The sequence below is a fragment of the Macrosteles quadrilineatus genome, unplaced genomic scaffold (assembly GCF_028750875.1).
Source record: "Macrosteles quadrilineatus isolate MER2022 unplaced genomic scaffold, UCM_ALF_1.0 Scaffold_8__2_contigs__length_117827958, whole genome shotgun sequence".
NCBI classification, from domain to species: domain Eukaryota; kingdom Metazoa; phylum Arthropoda; class Insecta; order Hemiptera; family Cicadellidae; genus Macrosteles; species Macrosteles quadrilineatus.
This window is the reverse complement of record NW_026542601.1, coordinates 40,886,138-40,903,692: the sequence shown is the minus strand read 5'-3', so window position 1 is coordinate 40,903,692 and position 17,555 is coordinate 40,886,138. Positions and strand designations below refer to the sequence as shown.

Here is a 17,555-nt window from a genome sequence, read left to right as displayed (position 1 = left end):
CCGAGATGAAAAATCTCCCTAGCAGATAAGTCTGTTTTTAGCGCCATAATGGTGAATGTTTGTTTCAATGCTTTAGAACAACTAATACCATCGATTGATGCTATTTGATGTCCTATTGGAGTTCGCAGTCTTATCTCCCGGTATCGGTCGTAGCAGCTCAACACAATTTTCGGACTTCCAACGCTCACATACTCTGCGCTAATTCCAGTAGTCCTATAATCTGAGAAAATAATAGAAATTTAACTCAGTTTAATAAATTCAACGAGTCATGCACACGCACAAAAATACTTATTTCATTCTAAAGCGAATTGACATCTGAATTGAATACTGTCCTGCCAATAATCATTTATTTGACCTAAGTGGAATTAGTGGGTGTCGGGGTTTAGGCTACTGGTACTATAGTAAATTCAGGGGCCATATTTATAACATCTAACCTAACCTAATCCAACCAAACTTCTATATGCGGATTAGGGCTAGAGGTGGCCGGTTCTCCGTTTCCCGGAATGTAGTATGGCCTTGAATTTGAAATATGAATTTGTTAATGGTTTCTTATCCATTGCACGATTAAGGGTGGTCTCTGTGGCAACTAAAGATTGCATTAATCTCAAACAATGTAACAATAAGAGTCTAACAAAATAATTAACCTTAGTAGTTCAATTACAAATAAATTAATTTTGTTGAAGTTTTACAGCTCAGGAGTAGAAGGCACTGTAAAATTAACTTGTCAAAAGTTAGGCTATATTTTCTTAAAATAGTGTTTGTTTTGAAACAGTATGACACTTTGAAGTCAAATACGTTTAAAATGTATATAATAAATGCAAAACCAATCCGTAATAAAACAACTCACCCGTTATATAACGACGATCAACGAAATCTATACCCTGAAACAAATAAAGTGATCTCATTAATGTTTAAAATGTATGTAGGCCTACATTTTATCTCCCCACTACTCCACTGATACAATCAATACTTCTAATATATTAAACAAATTTGATTTTTCTTTTCCGAGTTCGTTTCGCTCTTCTACCCGACCGATTTTTATGGTCGAGGTCTCAAATTGAAGGTATGCACGCACAGATTTTACATCAAGCATCGGCATATACTTATCTGTTGTTTTACTCGAGTATGGTGTTCAGTGTTTTTTGTTATTCATATTCAAATTCTGTTAACGATATCTTTTACCAAGTGAAAATAAACGTCTACTAACAAATAAACCACTCTAAAATTTCCCATTACTTACTTGATTCCGGCTTACATTATTCTCCAGGGATTAAAATACGGACTTCAACTAAAGTTAGACATCATCGTTGTTTGTAGTCCATTTTTTGTAGTATGATATCTAAAATTAAATATATATTTCCACCCTAACTAACAAACGAGGTTCCAGTTTACTTTTTTACAGCCGAAGTTGTTATGTGAAAAATGACAACGAGACAATGGATGATCTTCCATCAAAGTTAGATTTTCTCCCATAAGATTAACATGGGAGAATCTAAAAATTTAATTGGAAACTTTGTCTCCACTAATTTGAGAGAACGGCTGGGCGTAGAAACTTGGTATAGGTCTCCAAAGAAAGGCCTTGGTCTGTAGATGAGTTATCAAAAGAAACACGAAGTAAAGTCCCTTAGGGCTCTGCCCCAGAAGCCTTTAAAGATCCCTCGACAGATTTGTTTACATTTTGGCCATGTGGAAAATACTTTTTAATGAAACAGCTGTTAGTTTTTAAATTGTGTTTTAAACAACACACATTTATTGGGAGTTACTGAGATGTCCAAAAGAAGTACTGTATTTGCAATGTTATTTTCTGATTTTAAAATTGATTTTTCTCTGTATCATGTCATATTTTGCAATACAACTTTCCATTATGAAATCAGTGGAAATTCCTTTTCCTACAGTTACCTAACAATGTACATGTTCTCTCACTGATTTGAGAAAGCAAAGTGGCCAATTCGCTCATCAGTGAGACAATGTTAACATTGTCTCACTCTAATTACTTTGTCTCACTCCAGATTTGCAACGTGAAGGCACGAAATAGTGAGCGCGTAGCATGCAGGCAACGTCGTATGCGCGCGAAATACGTTGGCAGCACTGGCTGTAAATCAGCTGGTCAGCTGTTGTACTGTTGTATTTGTCACTTCACATTTAATGTTATATTAAAAGTTCACTTCTGTGTAAAAATAGGTTATGTTTCTTCACCAATTTATTTGTTTTATGGTAACTGTAGGAAAAGTATAATGTGCAACTCGAGTTCAAAGTACAATGGCCTCACTCGAGAAACCATTCCTCACTCGCCTACGGCTCGTGAGTAAGGATTTCTCTCGAGTGAGTCAATTGCTCACTTTTCTCACTAGTTGCACAAATAACTATTTATCACAGAACTCTTACAATAATTTCTCATATGAACTATCTAATATATATTTTACGGGTTGGTGTCTTTTTTCACCACTTTTGCCTATATTTTATCATATTATTCTAGACAGATCATCATAGGTTCATGAGATTACTGTCATACATGTTTCCAATCATTGGACAAATCTTCGATTGTGTAATACCATACAAAATAAAATAATACAAGTGCAGAAGGTCATGTTGCCCATTTGAGCCGAGTCCATATTTTGTTAAATTAATAGTAATTTACATCAACTGGATAAAACATTTTAAATTATTTATGTAGAACTATGTGAGAGCCTATGAATGTTATTAGAATAACGAAATGGGTTGTGCATGTTTACTAGCGCTACTCAGCAACAAAAACCTTTTAATTTATCTCTAAAAAATATATAAAAAAATATATAAGTGCACTGAGCAGCAGCCTAAAAAATACTATGTAACTTACCCATATAGTTACAAAATGCTCGAACTCGCATTGTAACATTTATAATTTGGCTTATTATTTCTCAAGCAGATTATTTATCTGCAGAAGAAATTTATTGTGCTCTTATCGTGTCTAATAACATCCAAAGACAGAAACCTTGCCTAAAATGGTACCTATCTGACAAATTATTTGCAGTGGCCTATATAACGGACCGTGGCCCACTGGGTTGTTAACACGATTATAACACGACATTTCGGCTGTAAAAAAGGCATAGAGTGTAAATACTAAAGTAGCTACTGTCATGACAGAAAGATCATATTCCTTTTAAACTAGATCACATCATCCTTCATAAGATACGTTGTTTAATAATGCATGTAAATGTCAATATTGACGTAACTGCCAATTTTACAGTGTTTTTTGCTTTTTGGAAATGCCGCATGTCATTTGCATTATTTGTTGCCAACAAAGGCACACAACCATATAAACGAGGAGGTCCCTAACAGTCCAAGAATAAAAGCCAACTTCACTTCAAGTATATTCCACTATACCTAACTTTTCGTAGATGAATTAGCGTAAGCATTGAAAGTAACCGTCGATTTCGACGGGTTTCACCTAGTAACTATAATTAGTTTAGTTATTTAACTTAGTAGCTGGGCTATGAGTATTTTCTGTTAAGCAAATTACATTTCCCATGCAGCTAAATACTTTCAGATACAAACTAAAGCGATCAACAGCTTGCGTCGGAGTGCAAACCAAGTCACATAATCTCTAGCATTAGTAAATTACCCACTTACCTTGGACCACTTGAAGTAAGCAACGTCTGGTCGCTTATCCCCGTTTACAGTTGGTTTCCGATCTTTGCCATTGCAACTGACACAAATATCATACCTACACCATTCATTGAAAGACAAAGAGATTACAATAGACAAATATTCCTTGCTCTTTTGTGTATTGAGGAAGGCGTAAAATTGTGAATCTATATCCAAGCGCCTATTAACAGTAACGATATGGCCTTTCTTAGACGATGCGATCGCAATAGAATCTCTAAACTTGTACAGTATGTAGGGATCATCTTCCAAATGATTTGTAAAGATCTCGAAAGAGCCTTTTTTTTCAATATCCCCAATGGCATCGGATGAAATTGTTTTACCTGAAAATATGCAAAAGATTAGATACTAGCAACAGTGTCCGATGTGTTTAAATACAACGGTCTCTAGTAAAATAATAGTTATGAAATCCATACACCACTTTACTCACTAATATTAATGGTACAGTTTAAGCACATAACATTAGAATCACACAATGAACATAAGGAACACACTTTAAACACAAATGCAAATTGTTAACAACATTTAATCAAAGAAAAATTAATTAGATTGCAATACTGTATAAAAATAAGCTGTTGAATTATTAACATATGTTTCGTATGATTAGATTATGCATACTGTACTGGTAAGGCTGTGGTTTCCTAGACGCGTAATAGATTAGACGCAGCACACTTGTCTTAAGGGGTTTCGTGTAAGCGGTTTCCAAGGCTGCGTATCTAATGCGCGCGCATCTAATACGCGCGCACCAATATCTGCGTATTTGACCGACTGCTCTCAGAGCAGTCGAATCTGAGTTACGCTGCGTTTTAGACACGTCTTGTGCAATGGATTCGGAAGTAAATGTTGTACAGAAGGCAAAATTCTCCAACAACGACGAAAAATTGATTGAATTTGTCTCTTCTAATATTATGGAAATACTTTGTTCATACAATTAAAATTTTATATTATTATATTTCATATCATTCGTTATGTAGAGTTAATTTCCCCATAATGTGTGATTTTAATATTTAATCCCCTTGTTACATGTTCCCTACAATTAATTTGTCCTCACATTTTTTTTATTGTTGTTACTGTATTAATAAAAAAAACCTAATATTGACAAATATTCTTTTCAAGTCAGCACAACCAACTCCCAAATATAAGTGCCCCCATAATTATTTTAAGAACTCCTGGACATCTTAGTAATTTACTCTATATTAATTACTAGCATAGTACCCAAACTTCTTACGGGGTTGGCGTATAAGTATAAAATGATTATTGCAGTTATACTTGTAAAAGGTATTTTCATCGATTCGGTAAATCCCGAATAGGTAAATATAATAACAGTAAAAGCAAATATTAACAGGGTAAATTAAGATTTATTGTTATCATTTTAAATTGACATGTTTGCTTTAACACTACAGTTAAAAGTTGCGTGAGGGCCACGTACAGTTCCTAACATGTATTTTTCACTGATTACGCTTCTTCAAAGCTTTTAATGCCAAAATATCCATTTCATTATCTAAATCGTCGTATAACATCATAGTAGCCTCTAGAAATCTCTCCCGTGAACTTATGTCACGCACCAACCGTGTGTATTGTACGCAGTCTAGGAAACCACTCACGGCAGCTGCGTTTTGGGACCTGGATAAAAGACGCTGCGCATCTAAACCGCTGCGCATCTATTACGCGTCTAGGAAACCACAGCCTAAACCAATTATTACTATCTATAAAAATAAATGGTTTTTCTTTTCCAAGTAGTGATAGCTCTTATACCCGAACGATTTTCATAATGTTTGCCTTAAAAAGGCATGGACGTACCGCATATTTGCCATCAAGCATCGGCATTCATTTTGACGTATATTTCGAGTTTTGCACAAACTGCCTCCCTGTACATTTCTTATAGGAGTTAAATTTGTTTTTTTTTCGAGTTCAAAGTTTCGCAGGTGGGCGATGGTTTACAGGAGGGCTCCTCTTTCTATCCGCCCGATTTTCATAATTTTGGTCTTAAAAAAAAGCTATGCAAGCACATATTCGTAATCAAGCATCATCATTAATTTATCTAATGTATAACTTGACGAAAGAATTTTTTTCACTTCAATTAACAATGTATTCTAGCAGCTCTAATTACATTATACATTTTGGTCTAAAAACCTTAAGTGAAATACCAGCTCTCATTTGAGCTATTGATTATTAAGATCGGACTACCTAAAGCACACTGCTGAATCACGAATCAACAATAATTACAATCGTTTTAGTACCTATCTGCAATCAATGATACGTTACTCTATTTTTATTTAAGTTATTTTATGTGTCTTTGTTTTAAAATACTTCAAAGACTTTCACTTGAGATATTGATAGTTTTAATCAGTTTAGTTCAAGATACTGTATCGCTCAATCAGAAAATATAAATTTGTTAATATCTTGGATATGGAATTTAGTTTTATAGATATATTTACTTAATTCTAATTACGTTATTCTATTTGTTTTGACCTAACAACCTTCATTGAAATACCAGCTTCCATTTCATTAAAGCACACAGCTAAATCACGACCAACACAGATTGTTCAAAAAATGGAGTTATTTATCATCGATTTATAGTCAAACGATCTTGCTTGCAACCTCAACAGTACTTTCATAATTATTTGCAAATCTTCACAAATTAGGCTATCCAATGACCTATTAATTAATAAAATCGGTTCAGTCCCAAGTAGCAACACAATATTGTTAAAATGTTGAAATAATGTTGCTTCACATTGTCAACAATATTGTTCTGAGAATATTGTTTTAATGTTGAAGCAAGATTTTCCCAACATTGATCAACGTTTTATGAAAATATTGTTTGATAATATTGATTAATGTTGAAAAACATTATTTCAACATTAACACATTATTTTCCCAACATTGATCAACATTTATTGAAAACATTGTTGTCAATATTGAATAATGTTGAAATAATTTTTATTTCAACATTGAAACAACATTAATAAGATTGAAAACTGTTTATGGACTCAGCTCATCCTGAAAATCAAAATAAATATAAACTAGGCTTTTATTAAGTAATAAAGGGAATAAGGTTGATGCTAAAAACAAAATACTAAAATAAAAATTCTACCCAAACGGGTAGAAACAAAAATATCTTCAATTTAAATTAGAACTATTTTCTTGTGCGCGCCATTAAAACGCGCGCAGATGGATCTATCTATTAGCTAGCATCTAGCATGGTAGCATCCATCTTCTCTTCTCTTCTTCATCTCATCTTCCATCATCGGCATTCGGCAGCTCCAGAGCATCTTTCATTTCAATCAAATCAATCATCTCTAGTCCTAGTCTCAATCTCGTAATTTTTATTTCACTTACTTCACACCATGTTGCAATGATTGTATTTTCCCTTTGCTTTGAGATTCTGATGTATAATAATACAATTATTTACGGCTGAAAACAGTTTTTTAATGGTGGTCAACTTGAGATACCAGCTTTAAGGTAAGTGCATCTTGTTATCAAGTTAAGTTTTGCATTCATAGTTACATAGGCTAGGCTTGCACTCTAATCGTAACTTAATAGAGCCAAGCCTAATTTATTAAAATCTTTTAACCTACAAATGCAGTACCGACTGCTAAGATTGATTGTTAACACACAAATAAAATATGTAAGTGTGATAGTAGGCTATGTAGGCTAAATAAGTTAGTCCTATAAGGCTAATATTTATAAGCAAACAAAAAAAAACTCATTTGAATGCTGAAAGAAAAAGTAAAACCTAGCCTAATCATTGAGATCATTGTGAATGCATTTGCCCAGAAAATTGAAGTTATAAGTTAATCATCTCCAAGGCTTGAATGATCTCACATCTTTTTTACCTAACATTAATTTAGACGAAAATGTGTTTTCCTGTTTTGCCATTGCAGTTTAACCTTTGACATATTTTAGCCTAGGATGTCAATATTATTTTACCTAAACTTATGTTACATACCAAAGCCAATTTACAACTTCAAAGTAGGCTACAATTTAATTATCCTATGAATTGGTCAATAATTTGTAAATTTAAAGTAGGCCTAGGCCTAACATTAAGTTACCGTTGGCCTTTTTATAAGCGGAACAACTTAATAAGTTATTTAATCCCAAGAATAATTTTAATGCTAGGGCCTGCATTGATCGATTTTACCATTGACTATATAACATTATACTACACTAATTTCGCTAATTTCGACCTCTAAAGTTAAGTAGCTTAACCTACCATTACAACTACATACAGTAGCCTTAACAGTAAAAAGTTAAGCTTATACTAAAATTATTTTAAAACTGAAAGATCAGTTGTTAACATTACCGTATCACTTTAGTTGGGTATCTGTGTTATTTTAGTTCATAGGTACCTAACTAACTTAGCCTTAACTTATTTAATTCGTTGGTAGCAGGCCTAACTTGTTCTGTACCGGTCAAGGTTGCTGTGCTTTAACTTATAGGCTATTCTTATGTTTGTTATGACTTAACTTAGTCACACTGCTTATGATTAAGTTATGGCAGTAATTTGAACTTAACTCGAACAGTAACCAACCTGTACATTTTTGCTTGTCTCTTGCATACAAAAAGCACTTAAACACACATTCTTCACAGGCACGAGGCAGAATAACAATACAGGTACATATGTTATTTACAACCTAAAATAACTTTTATGCTAGGGCCTAAATTGATTTTATGATAGGCTCTACCTTAACCCTCCGAGTGTTATGTGTCGTAAAAGCGACTCATAACACACCCGCTGTGGTGTTATGTGTCGCTTTTGCGACTCACAAACACTGTTTACGGCAACGGCTCTGGGACTGGCTGAATCGGATTGAACTGGATCGAGTTGGGTATCATTTTTTTCAGCTGATTCAGAGCTTTCTCCTGATGTCTGTTTCTTCATTTTAGTTCCGAAAATATTGTAGCAGACAGCTGACGTGCGTATTTGTAAACAGCTTGGTTAACCTCGCACCGATGACTGATGTGTTTTATTACGTTTATCGTTGTTTTAGTGTTAAAATCAAAAGTAGTGATATACGTGGCGCATTATAAAAAGATTTAAGTGATTTTGAAGGGCTGGTTGATGATCCTGAAGAAGTAGGTAGTGATATTGATGTAAATTATCAGCCAGATTCCTAGCTATGGTTAGGCTATGCATTCTTAGCTAAACGCTATGTACCGAAATCGGTTTTTTGCCCATAACTTAACTTATTTATTTTCAAATCTACTTCCTTATATTATTATATTTTTGGAATCCTCATAAAATTCTGAACAAAGTGGCTATTTTAAAATATTTGTAGACCGATAAATTATAACAACTTATTGAGCGCAAACATAAATTTTTTTCATTTAGCCTATTTTATAATTTTTGAGAAATGTTAACCCCACAAAAATTGTAGAAATCTTTTTTTGTAATGTTTTAAATATGTTAGGACCTACCTTGAAGCCCATAATTTTCCAAACAAAATGATATATAAAACAGTATAACTTACTTTACATTGTTTTTAAGTTTCTAAGATACATTTTAATAAAACCCTGCGATTGCGCAATAAATGGGCGAACATTAAGACCAAAAGTAGAGACACTTGGAGGGTTAAGTTACTAAGTTAATTTCAACCACTAACTTACCATTACAACTACAGTAGCCTAATATCAGTTATAAGTTAGACTAAAAAGATATTTTAAACTAAAATATCAGTCGTTAACATCATCACTTTACATTTCACTTTACATTAGTGTACCTAGTTGGGTTTTGTTATTTTAGTTAATAGGTACCATTAAATTACTCTTTAATATTATAATAGCCTACCGCATTGTTTATGTTGAGTTTTTGTTTTCGTTAACCAAAACTAAGATCGTAAAATCATCAATAATAATGAATGTCTCTCTAACAGGAAAGTACCCCTAACTAACTTACATTAATTTGTTGGTAGGCCTAACTTGTTCTGTTCCGATCAAGGTTTGCTGTACTTTATATAGGCTATTCTTAATTGTTTGTTTTAACTTAGTCGCACTGCTTATGAATATGGCGCAGTAATTAAAGCCTAATTCAAACAGTAATCAACCTGTACATTTTTGCAGGTGTCTTAAGTTACATAAATACAAAAATCCCTTAACTTAAACACTCTCATTCTTCACAGGCACGCAGGCACGTATAAAACCATGGGGCACGAGGTCAAAATAAAATCAGTAGACTCTACACAAGACTGACCAAGTTTCTAACATCCTTTGAAGCTACAGGTAATTGACCTTTTCAATTGATTTCCTCTGTCAGCTCAGCATGTTAGCCTAGATAGTTTTAAGAATGTGATGTATGCATGGTTGATTGTATTGTAAGGCCCTTTTACAGACTTAAAGATTTTTCAAAGCGGACTTTAGCTCTATTAATCTTGCATGATGTTTTTCTAAAATATAGCTATCAGTACTTTTATTTGGTTTTTAGTACAATGAACTTATTAACTTATTTTGCTTTAATGTATCATATTTTACTGTTGTATGACTGACTTGTGCTTTTCAAGCTTTCATGACAGTATCAATTGCATGTAATTGTCTAAATATTAATAATTGCTTTATATCAAATTGTATGGCTAGGCCTATCGTTTGACTAGATTAATCAAATCACAAAACATGTATTAATAATCATAGGGAGTGTTGTGTCTGATGAGGCTACGTTGTAGGTAATCTCAGCCAAGATCGATTAGTAAAGTAGGCTAACCAGATGGTAAAAACTAGGTAGGCTATCAAGGTGAGCACTTTTTTGTCTAAAAACGCCATGTGATTTCGCAAACTGTCATAACCTAACCTAACTAACCAAACATGCTGTTAATGAAATGAAGGTTTACTATCGAAAAAATTGTTCTGTTCATAAAATAAAATTATAACTTAAATGCCTCAAATTCTAAAAAAAGATGTACCGGTACAGTTAAGAAGTAATCACATTCTAAGCAAAATCTTTGACAAAATGTTAGTGTCACCGGTGGGATTCGATCTGATAAGTATTTGATTATGAGCCGAACACTATCCACTTCACCTCGAACACCGATGGCAGCACTTCGTACTGTCGCGGTACGGTAACAGTGTTCATTATATGTATTCATTCAACCATTAATCGATTGAATCGAGCCTATTTGGTCCGAAATAATATAAATACTTAGTATTTCGTTATTGAACCGATAGTACGTGGCGTTTTTGTACGAAAATTTGCTCACCCTCTTAAAAAGATTAAACAAATTTGATCATTTCACTAAAAAAAAAAAATAAAGTTAGATTCTCTCTGACACCTAATGTTTGAAGTACGGTAGCCAAGAAATATATTGACTACCGGTTTGAAAAATATATTGGTAGGCCTATATACGGTTTGATATAATGGCAAAAAATAGCTTTTGGTTTTGTTGTATGTTTAGCAAATCGTTCCTCGAATGACTAATTTTACAACTGCCTACCGCATTGTTTATGTTGAGTTTTTGTTTTCATTAACTAAAAATAAGGCAATAAATAGCAATATTAAAATATTTCTAGATAATTTGAAGCTTGTATAAGAGTAAATAAATAAGCCTTTATACTCTCTTCTGACTCTATCTCTGCCTAACTAAATTTTTAAATACATGCCTTTCATACATAATATAGGTTAATATAGGTCTTGTATTATATTTGGCTATTAATACAAGTAGGCCCTATTCAACAATTTAGTCAATGGTAATATGCAAAATTTTTTTGACAGTGGAGAAAATAGTGGAAAAGGGAGTATTTAAATTACAGACCTTGCAAACCATTAACAATCTCCAAGGCTACGTTTAACCTTAAAATAGTTATTTTAAAGTGGGCCAGGGCCATGAGGCACAATTTTTATTTCAGCTGCGGTTTTCAATACGGACGAAATGAGAACATTCTATTGGCTGTCATGGTCTGACGTCACTCTCTTCTCTTGAGAGAACACCATTAGCGCAACGATACGAAGTTCAACTATCGATGTTGTGTAGTGGATAGAGTACTCAAACGATGTCTAAGAGTTATCCAGTTTGAATCCCTCCAGTGACACTAACTTTTTGTTAAAAATTTTGCTTAGAATGTGATTACTTCATATTTTGTTAGAAATTGAGGCATTTATAATTTTATTTTATGAACAGAACAATTTTTTCGAATAGGTAGTAAACCTTCATTAGATTTTTATCTTATATCTCTTTTTATATTATTAGCAAGTTTGGTTAGTTATGTTAGTTTATGATGGTTAGGTTTTATATTTTTTTTCATTTTTTTACTCTCATTTCGTCCACAACGAAACCGCAGTATTAGCTGAAATAAAAATTATGAGAGCGTGGAACATAGATCAAACATGCCTGATGTACTTCATAAGCTCTATCCAACCCTTAACAACATGAAATAGCAGCTGTTCTTGTTCTATACTTTCAGATACTCCCAATTCCCATGCAAAATAAACTTGACACAAAGACTTTTTTTAGGAAAGGGAAGGATGCCGCTACAGTCGAAGAGAATCGGGCCTATGGAGATGTCAGCGAAGATATAAACACTTTTCGACAATCACTAGGCCTATACATTGAGCCTACAGTTATTAATTTTTAAATCTTGAAAGTGATTTACTTTTGTTTACAGATTTGATATATTATAAGAATATTTTGTTCGCTTGGTTTTTTGGTCTCTTTTACTTATGTGATTTGACCTTCTATAAAAAATGTATATTTTGGGCTTTGTGAAAGAATAAACAAAATATTTTTAAATTGTGACGTTATATTTTACCTTTTTCTTGAAATAAATATACATAACTTATGTCAACAATATTCTACAGAAATACTTTTTGCAGATTTTATGAAATAGCATAGCCTACTGTTATTCAAGAATAAAATAATATATTAATAATAGTTTTGTCAGTCAATAGAGTATTACCTAAAATGAGTTTTTTTTGTTTTGACATTTTTATTATGCATTTATGCAGGCCGAAGTATTTTGAATACTTAGATTGTTTAACAATTATTTTGGGAATTTTTTAAAATATTAGCTTAATATTGACAGGATAATACAGCCGATACAAAAATACTTTAACAATGTTGAAAAAACAATAATCAAAATACTGTTAATGTTAACAAAATATTGTTAATTGATTATTTCTAAACTTTTTTCAAAATTGTCTTAATATTGGCTTAATATTTCCATATAACATTGAAACAACGTTGAAAAATATTAAGACAACATTGTCAAGACAATGTATTTTGTTTCACGAAAACGTTGTAACAATATTGATACCACATTGATCAATATTTGGGCAATATTGAATGAATGTTGTTTAAATGTTGAAAACAACATTGAAACAACGTTGAAAAATATTAAGACAACATTGTCAAGACAATGTATTTTGTTTCACGAAAACGTTGTAACAATATTGTTACCACATTGATCAACTTTTGGGCAATATTGAATGAATGTTGTTTAAATGTTGAAAACAACATTGAAACAACGTTGAAAAATATTAAGACAACATTGTCAAGACAATGTATTTTGTTTCACGAAAACGTTGTAACAATATTGTTACCACGTTGATCAATATTGGGGCAATATTAAATTAATGTTGATTAAATGTTGACAACAACATTGAAACAACATTGTTATGCTACTTGGGGTAGAAGTATAGATTTAATTGTACAAAGCTTAATAACAACATCTTTAATTCAGTATTTTCTCACTACTATATATTTGGAGGTTGCTTAACGTTTTTGCAAATAACTTTGAAACGGTGAGGAAATCGACCAAATTGGAAGGTGATATTCTAAAAGAGAATAAAATTTCCTACAAATTACTACTATGTACTTCTTGAAAATACTCAATAAAGGCAGCCTAAAGTTGATTACAAATATAAAATTGGAAATATAAACTTGGAAAAAAGGAGTTTTAAATGTATTATTTTTTATTTTTATTTTTTTTACCTCAAATATCAAATAAAATCAAACTTTCATAATTATTTGCAAATGTACACAAATTAGGCTTTTCAACGACCCATTAAGTAACAAAATCGGTCCGGTAGAAGTCTAGATTTAGTTGTACAAAGTTTAACAAAAATATATCTAATTCAGTATTTTCTCACCACTATAAATTTGGAGATCACTTAGTTTATTGCCAATATATTTTAAATGGAGGGGATACTGATCAAACTGAATGTGATATTCTGAAAGAGAATAAAATTTACTACAAATAACTACTATGCATTTCTTGAAAATACTTAATAAAGGCAGCCAAAAGCTGGCTACAAATAGAATCTTGAAAACAGATACTTGAAAAAAGCAGTTTTTAATGTATTTTTGTTATTTTTACTTTTTAACCACAAATATTTAATAAAATCACAATTTTATAATTATTTTATTTATATTTATTTGCAAATCTACATGAGTTAGGCTTTCTAATGGCCTATTAATGAACAAAATCGGTCCAGTAGAAGTCTAGATTTAGTTGTACAAAATTTAACAAAAATATCCCAAACTCAATATTTTCTCATTACTATAAATTCGTAGGTTGCTTAACTTTTTTGCGAATAACTTTTAAATGGTGAGGAAATCGACCATATGGAAGGTGATATTCTGAAAGAGAATAAAATTTCCTACAAATTGATACCATGCACTTCTTGTAAATATAAAAAAATGGCAGCTAAAAGTCGCACCCAAATAAAAAGTGTGAAAAACACAGTTTTCAATGTATTTCTTATGGAAAACATGTTTTTTTAATTTTCCCTATAAACCATAACAAAAACAAACTTTCATAATTATTTGCAAATCTATACGACCTAAGCTTTCCAACGACTCATTAATTAATAAAATCGGTCCAGTAGAACTCCAGATTTAGCTGTACAAAGATTTTTCTGAATTATACAGGGTTATTCAAAATGAATGACCCAGTTTTAACGCTCTATAACTTTTAAAATATCAAACTTATCGCTATAAAATACACATCAAACGAAAAAGCAACTCAAAGTGTTTACGCCTTCCAAAGACACATCATTTAACAAAATCGATCCAACAGAACTGTAGCTTTAATTGTACAAAGTTAAAAAGTAATCTCCAACTTTTTTACCACTAGAAATTTGGAGGTTACTTGAAGTTTTTCCAAATAACTTTTAAATGGTGAGGAAATCGACCAAAGTGGAAGGTATTAAAAAATACCTTACGAAAGAGAATACAATTTCCTACAATCCACTAATATGCATTTTTTGAAAATACTCAAGAAAGGTACCAAAAATTGCCTCAAAATGAAAAAAATGAAAATCCCCGTCTTCAATGTAGACAATAAACATAGCAAACATTAAATTTCACACTTTTTTATTTTAAGCCAAATTTAGGCTACATTTATTGAGTATTTTCAAGATATGCGTAATAGTAGATTGTAGGAAGTTTTATTCTCTTTCGGAATAATACCTTCCACTTTGGTCGATTTCCTCACCATTTGAAAGTTATTATAAAAACGTCATATTATTCGACTAAATATGTCATAATTTACACCACATTTGAGAAGAGGTAGAATTTGTCATAATCATCAGTAGTAAAAATATTTTATAAAGAAATTCTGTAAATGTATTTTGTAATATCACATTCCAGATCTGTGTCCGGTTGAATTATACATATCAATTTAGTTTTATAATTTTTATTATTATTTTAATTTTATTGTTTCTATAATAAATGCAGTAGACAAATTTGCAGTATCAGCAGGCTTCTTTTAGTCTTCCTGTTTTTCAAAAACATCTTATAGGCAACAAACAACAGGCGGACTTTTTGATATATTTTCAACTTTTTACAATTGTTTGTAAATTTGTAGGTGCCAAATTTTGACTGAGCATTCTTTCTAACAAAGATAAAAATAAATTATGGTTTCAGAATACAGTGTGTAAATTAAGTATTGAGCAAAATCAGTATTTTTTTTCCGAAATAAATACTAAGAGGGGTTCACCTTATTATCAAGTATTAAGAAAAACATGTATTTTAGAAATGAACATATTTACAATAAACGGATGGTTAACAGTCTAACTTTTTTCATTATTCATAATTGATTGGGATCGTTGAGACTTTAGTTATTTGTCTGGAGAGTGTTCCTGTTGAAGTTTTCAATAATTGTACAACTCGTACAAGACCATCTTGCTCTGGGGAGGTTGAAATGACACAACCCATTCGCCATAAAAGGGGGGGGGTTGGTTTGGTTCATGCTATAGGACAAGATCTCCAGTTTTGATGTTACGTTGAGGAATTCTCCATTTCCCTTGTTGTTGCAACGTGTAGAGGTATTCTTGTTGCCATCTTTTCCTAAAACCTTTGGTTTAAGGCTTGAACGAACTTCCACCTTGACAATCGGTTTGTTGAGACATATTTCTAGTCAGGTTCGGGAAGAGATAGAGGTGGTCCTCCAATCAGAAAATGACTCAGAGCTAAGCAATCAATTTCGCTGGGGTCGTGATGAACTCTGCAAGAGTGGATCTATTCACCTATGACTCTCCGAAGATGGTGTTTGACACTGCGGACAGTTCTCTCCCAAAGGCCACCTTGGTGCGGAGCTGCAAGGAGGTAAGAAATTACATTTAATGTTTTTTTTTCATGGAAAACTTACTAAGAGCTTCTTGAGTTTCTTTCTGAATAAAGAATGTCTTTAAAATCTTTTTAACTTCATTAGTGGCACCTACATAATTTGCTGCGTAGTCCGAGTAGATGTCGCAACACAACCCTTGTCGAGAGACAAAACTTGTCAATGCTGCTAGAGCCCCATACCGTACACACATGGCGATTTGTCTGCGGAAACATTGTCTGCCGACTGTCTCCAGCGATGTCTCCAAGTCGGCCGAACAAATTTCGGTGTTTTTGAAGACAAAATACAGTGTGTAATGGGCAAATTTCATTAGGGGGTTCATTTTCATTATTTTAAGGCCGCGAAGGCTCGAGCGCGCTCGACTGCTAGACAACAATGTCAAACATGTCCAGTCCACTGCAAGTCAAGTCTCCTAGTTCGTGACTTGGCCGCCGCGACCTCGGGGCGCTGACGTAGTGGTAGTGGGGATTGGCCAAGACCGCCGGAGGCAGTCGACGGCACGAACCACAGCCACCTCTAATACAAGGCCGCGACGTTCGAACCGGCAACGCCGCAATCACACCCCTTCTTGGTCCGTCTTCATACGCGCTAGGTTACAACTATAATGAAAGTTTTGCTGTTTTCACTGCTCTATAGAACGAATGAAAGATATTTAAATGGCATATGATAGTGATTTTTGTACTAAAATATAAACATAATGTTTGGTTGCTTGTATGCCTATTTATCGTATTGCAATAATTGCAATAAATGTGAACATTTCTTGTAAAACTTGCAATTACAAAAGAAAGAGTAAAATAAAACAATATCTTGGATTGTTTGTATAAAATTATTTTCAATTTTAAATATTCATATTATTGTTTTAGCCTACATGACGAACCATAAGCTACGACAAAATTTTAAAATTTCTTTTCTCGTTTGAAGGCCTACTGACTGAATAATTTATTTTCTCTGAATAATATTTTAGCAATACGTTTGCCATGGTGGAAACGATCTCAGATGCTAGGCCTTCATATGGCTTTCCACATCCATTATAATGTGCAAAATGACGCTACTAATATGCGTCAATTTATTATTATTATTTATATTTATTTATTATGTGCTAATATACAGCCTTAATTGTTGCAAAATGAAGTAAAGTTCGCGACTTCGTTTTCTTTTGCTAGTCGAATTTCTCCATAATGTTGACTCTTCTTTATCCTGTTGCCTTCCTTTTGTTTTCTTAATTCAGGAGTCTTTCTCTTTGTCGTTTTTCGTATGTCAAGATACAAAGGTAAATTGGGAATAGTCTAGGTACGGCATTCTCACCTAAAACTGGCTTCTCGCGTCTATATTCGCACCAAGCACCATCTTTATTCTTGTATTTT

At 32.7% G+C, this 17,555-nt stretch overlaps 2 long non-coding RNA genes across 2 annotated transcripts; one reads left to right on the top strand and one right to left on the bottom strand.

Annotated features, from left to right (window-relative positions):
• Positions 1–115: 115 nt before the first annotated feature.
• Positions 116–3,922, bottom strand: LOC128999253 (uncharacterized). The gene is made up of 3 exons (XR_008491262.1): positions 3,610–3,922; positions 848–881; positions 116–220 (listed from the first exon to the last, which is right to left on the bottom strand). It is a non-coding gene; the product is annotated as an uncharacterized LOC128999253 (long non-coding RNA).
• A 2,995-nt stretch (positions 3,923–6,917) lies between these two features.
• Positions 6,918–12,318, top strand: LOC128999252 (uncharacterized). Its single transcript, XR_008491261.1, has 3 exons — positions 6,918–7,104; positions 9,762–9,861; positions 12,081–12,318. It is a non-coding gene; the product is annotated as an uncharacterized LOC128999252 (long non-coding RNA).
• The last annotated feature ends 5,237 nt before the right edge of the window (positions 12,319–17,555 follow it).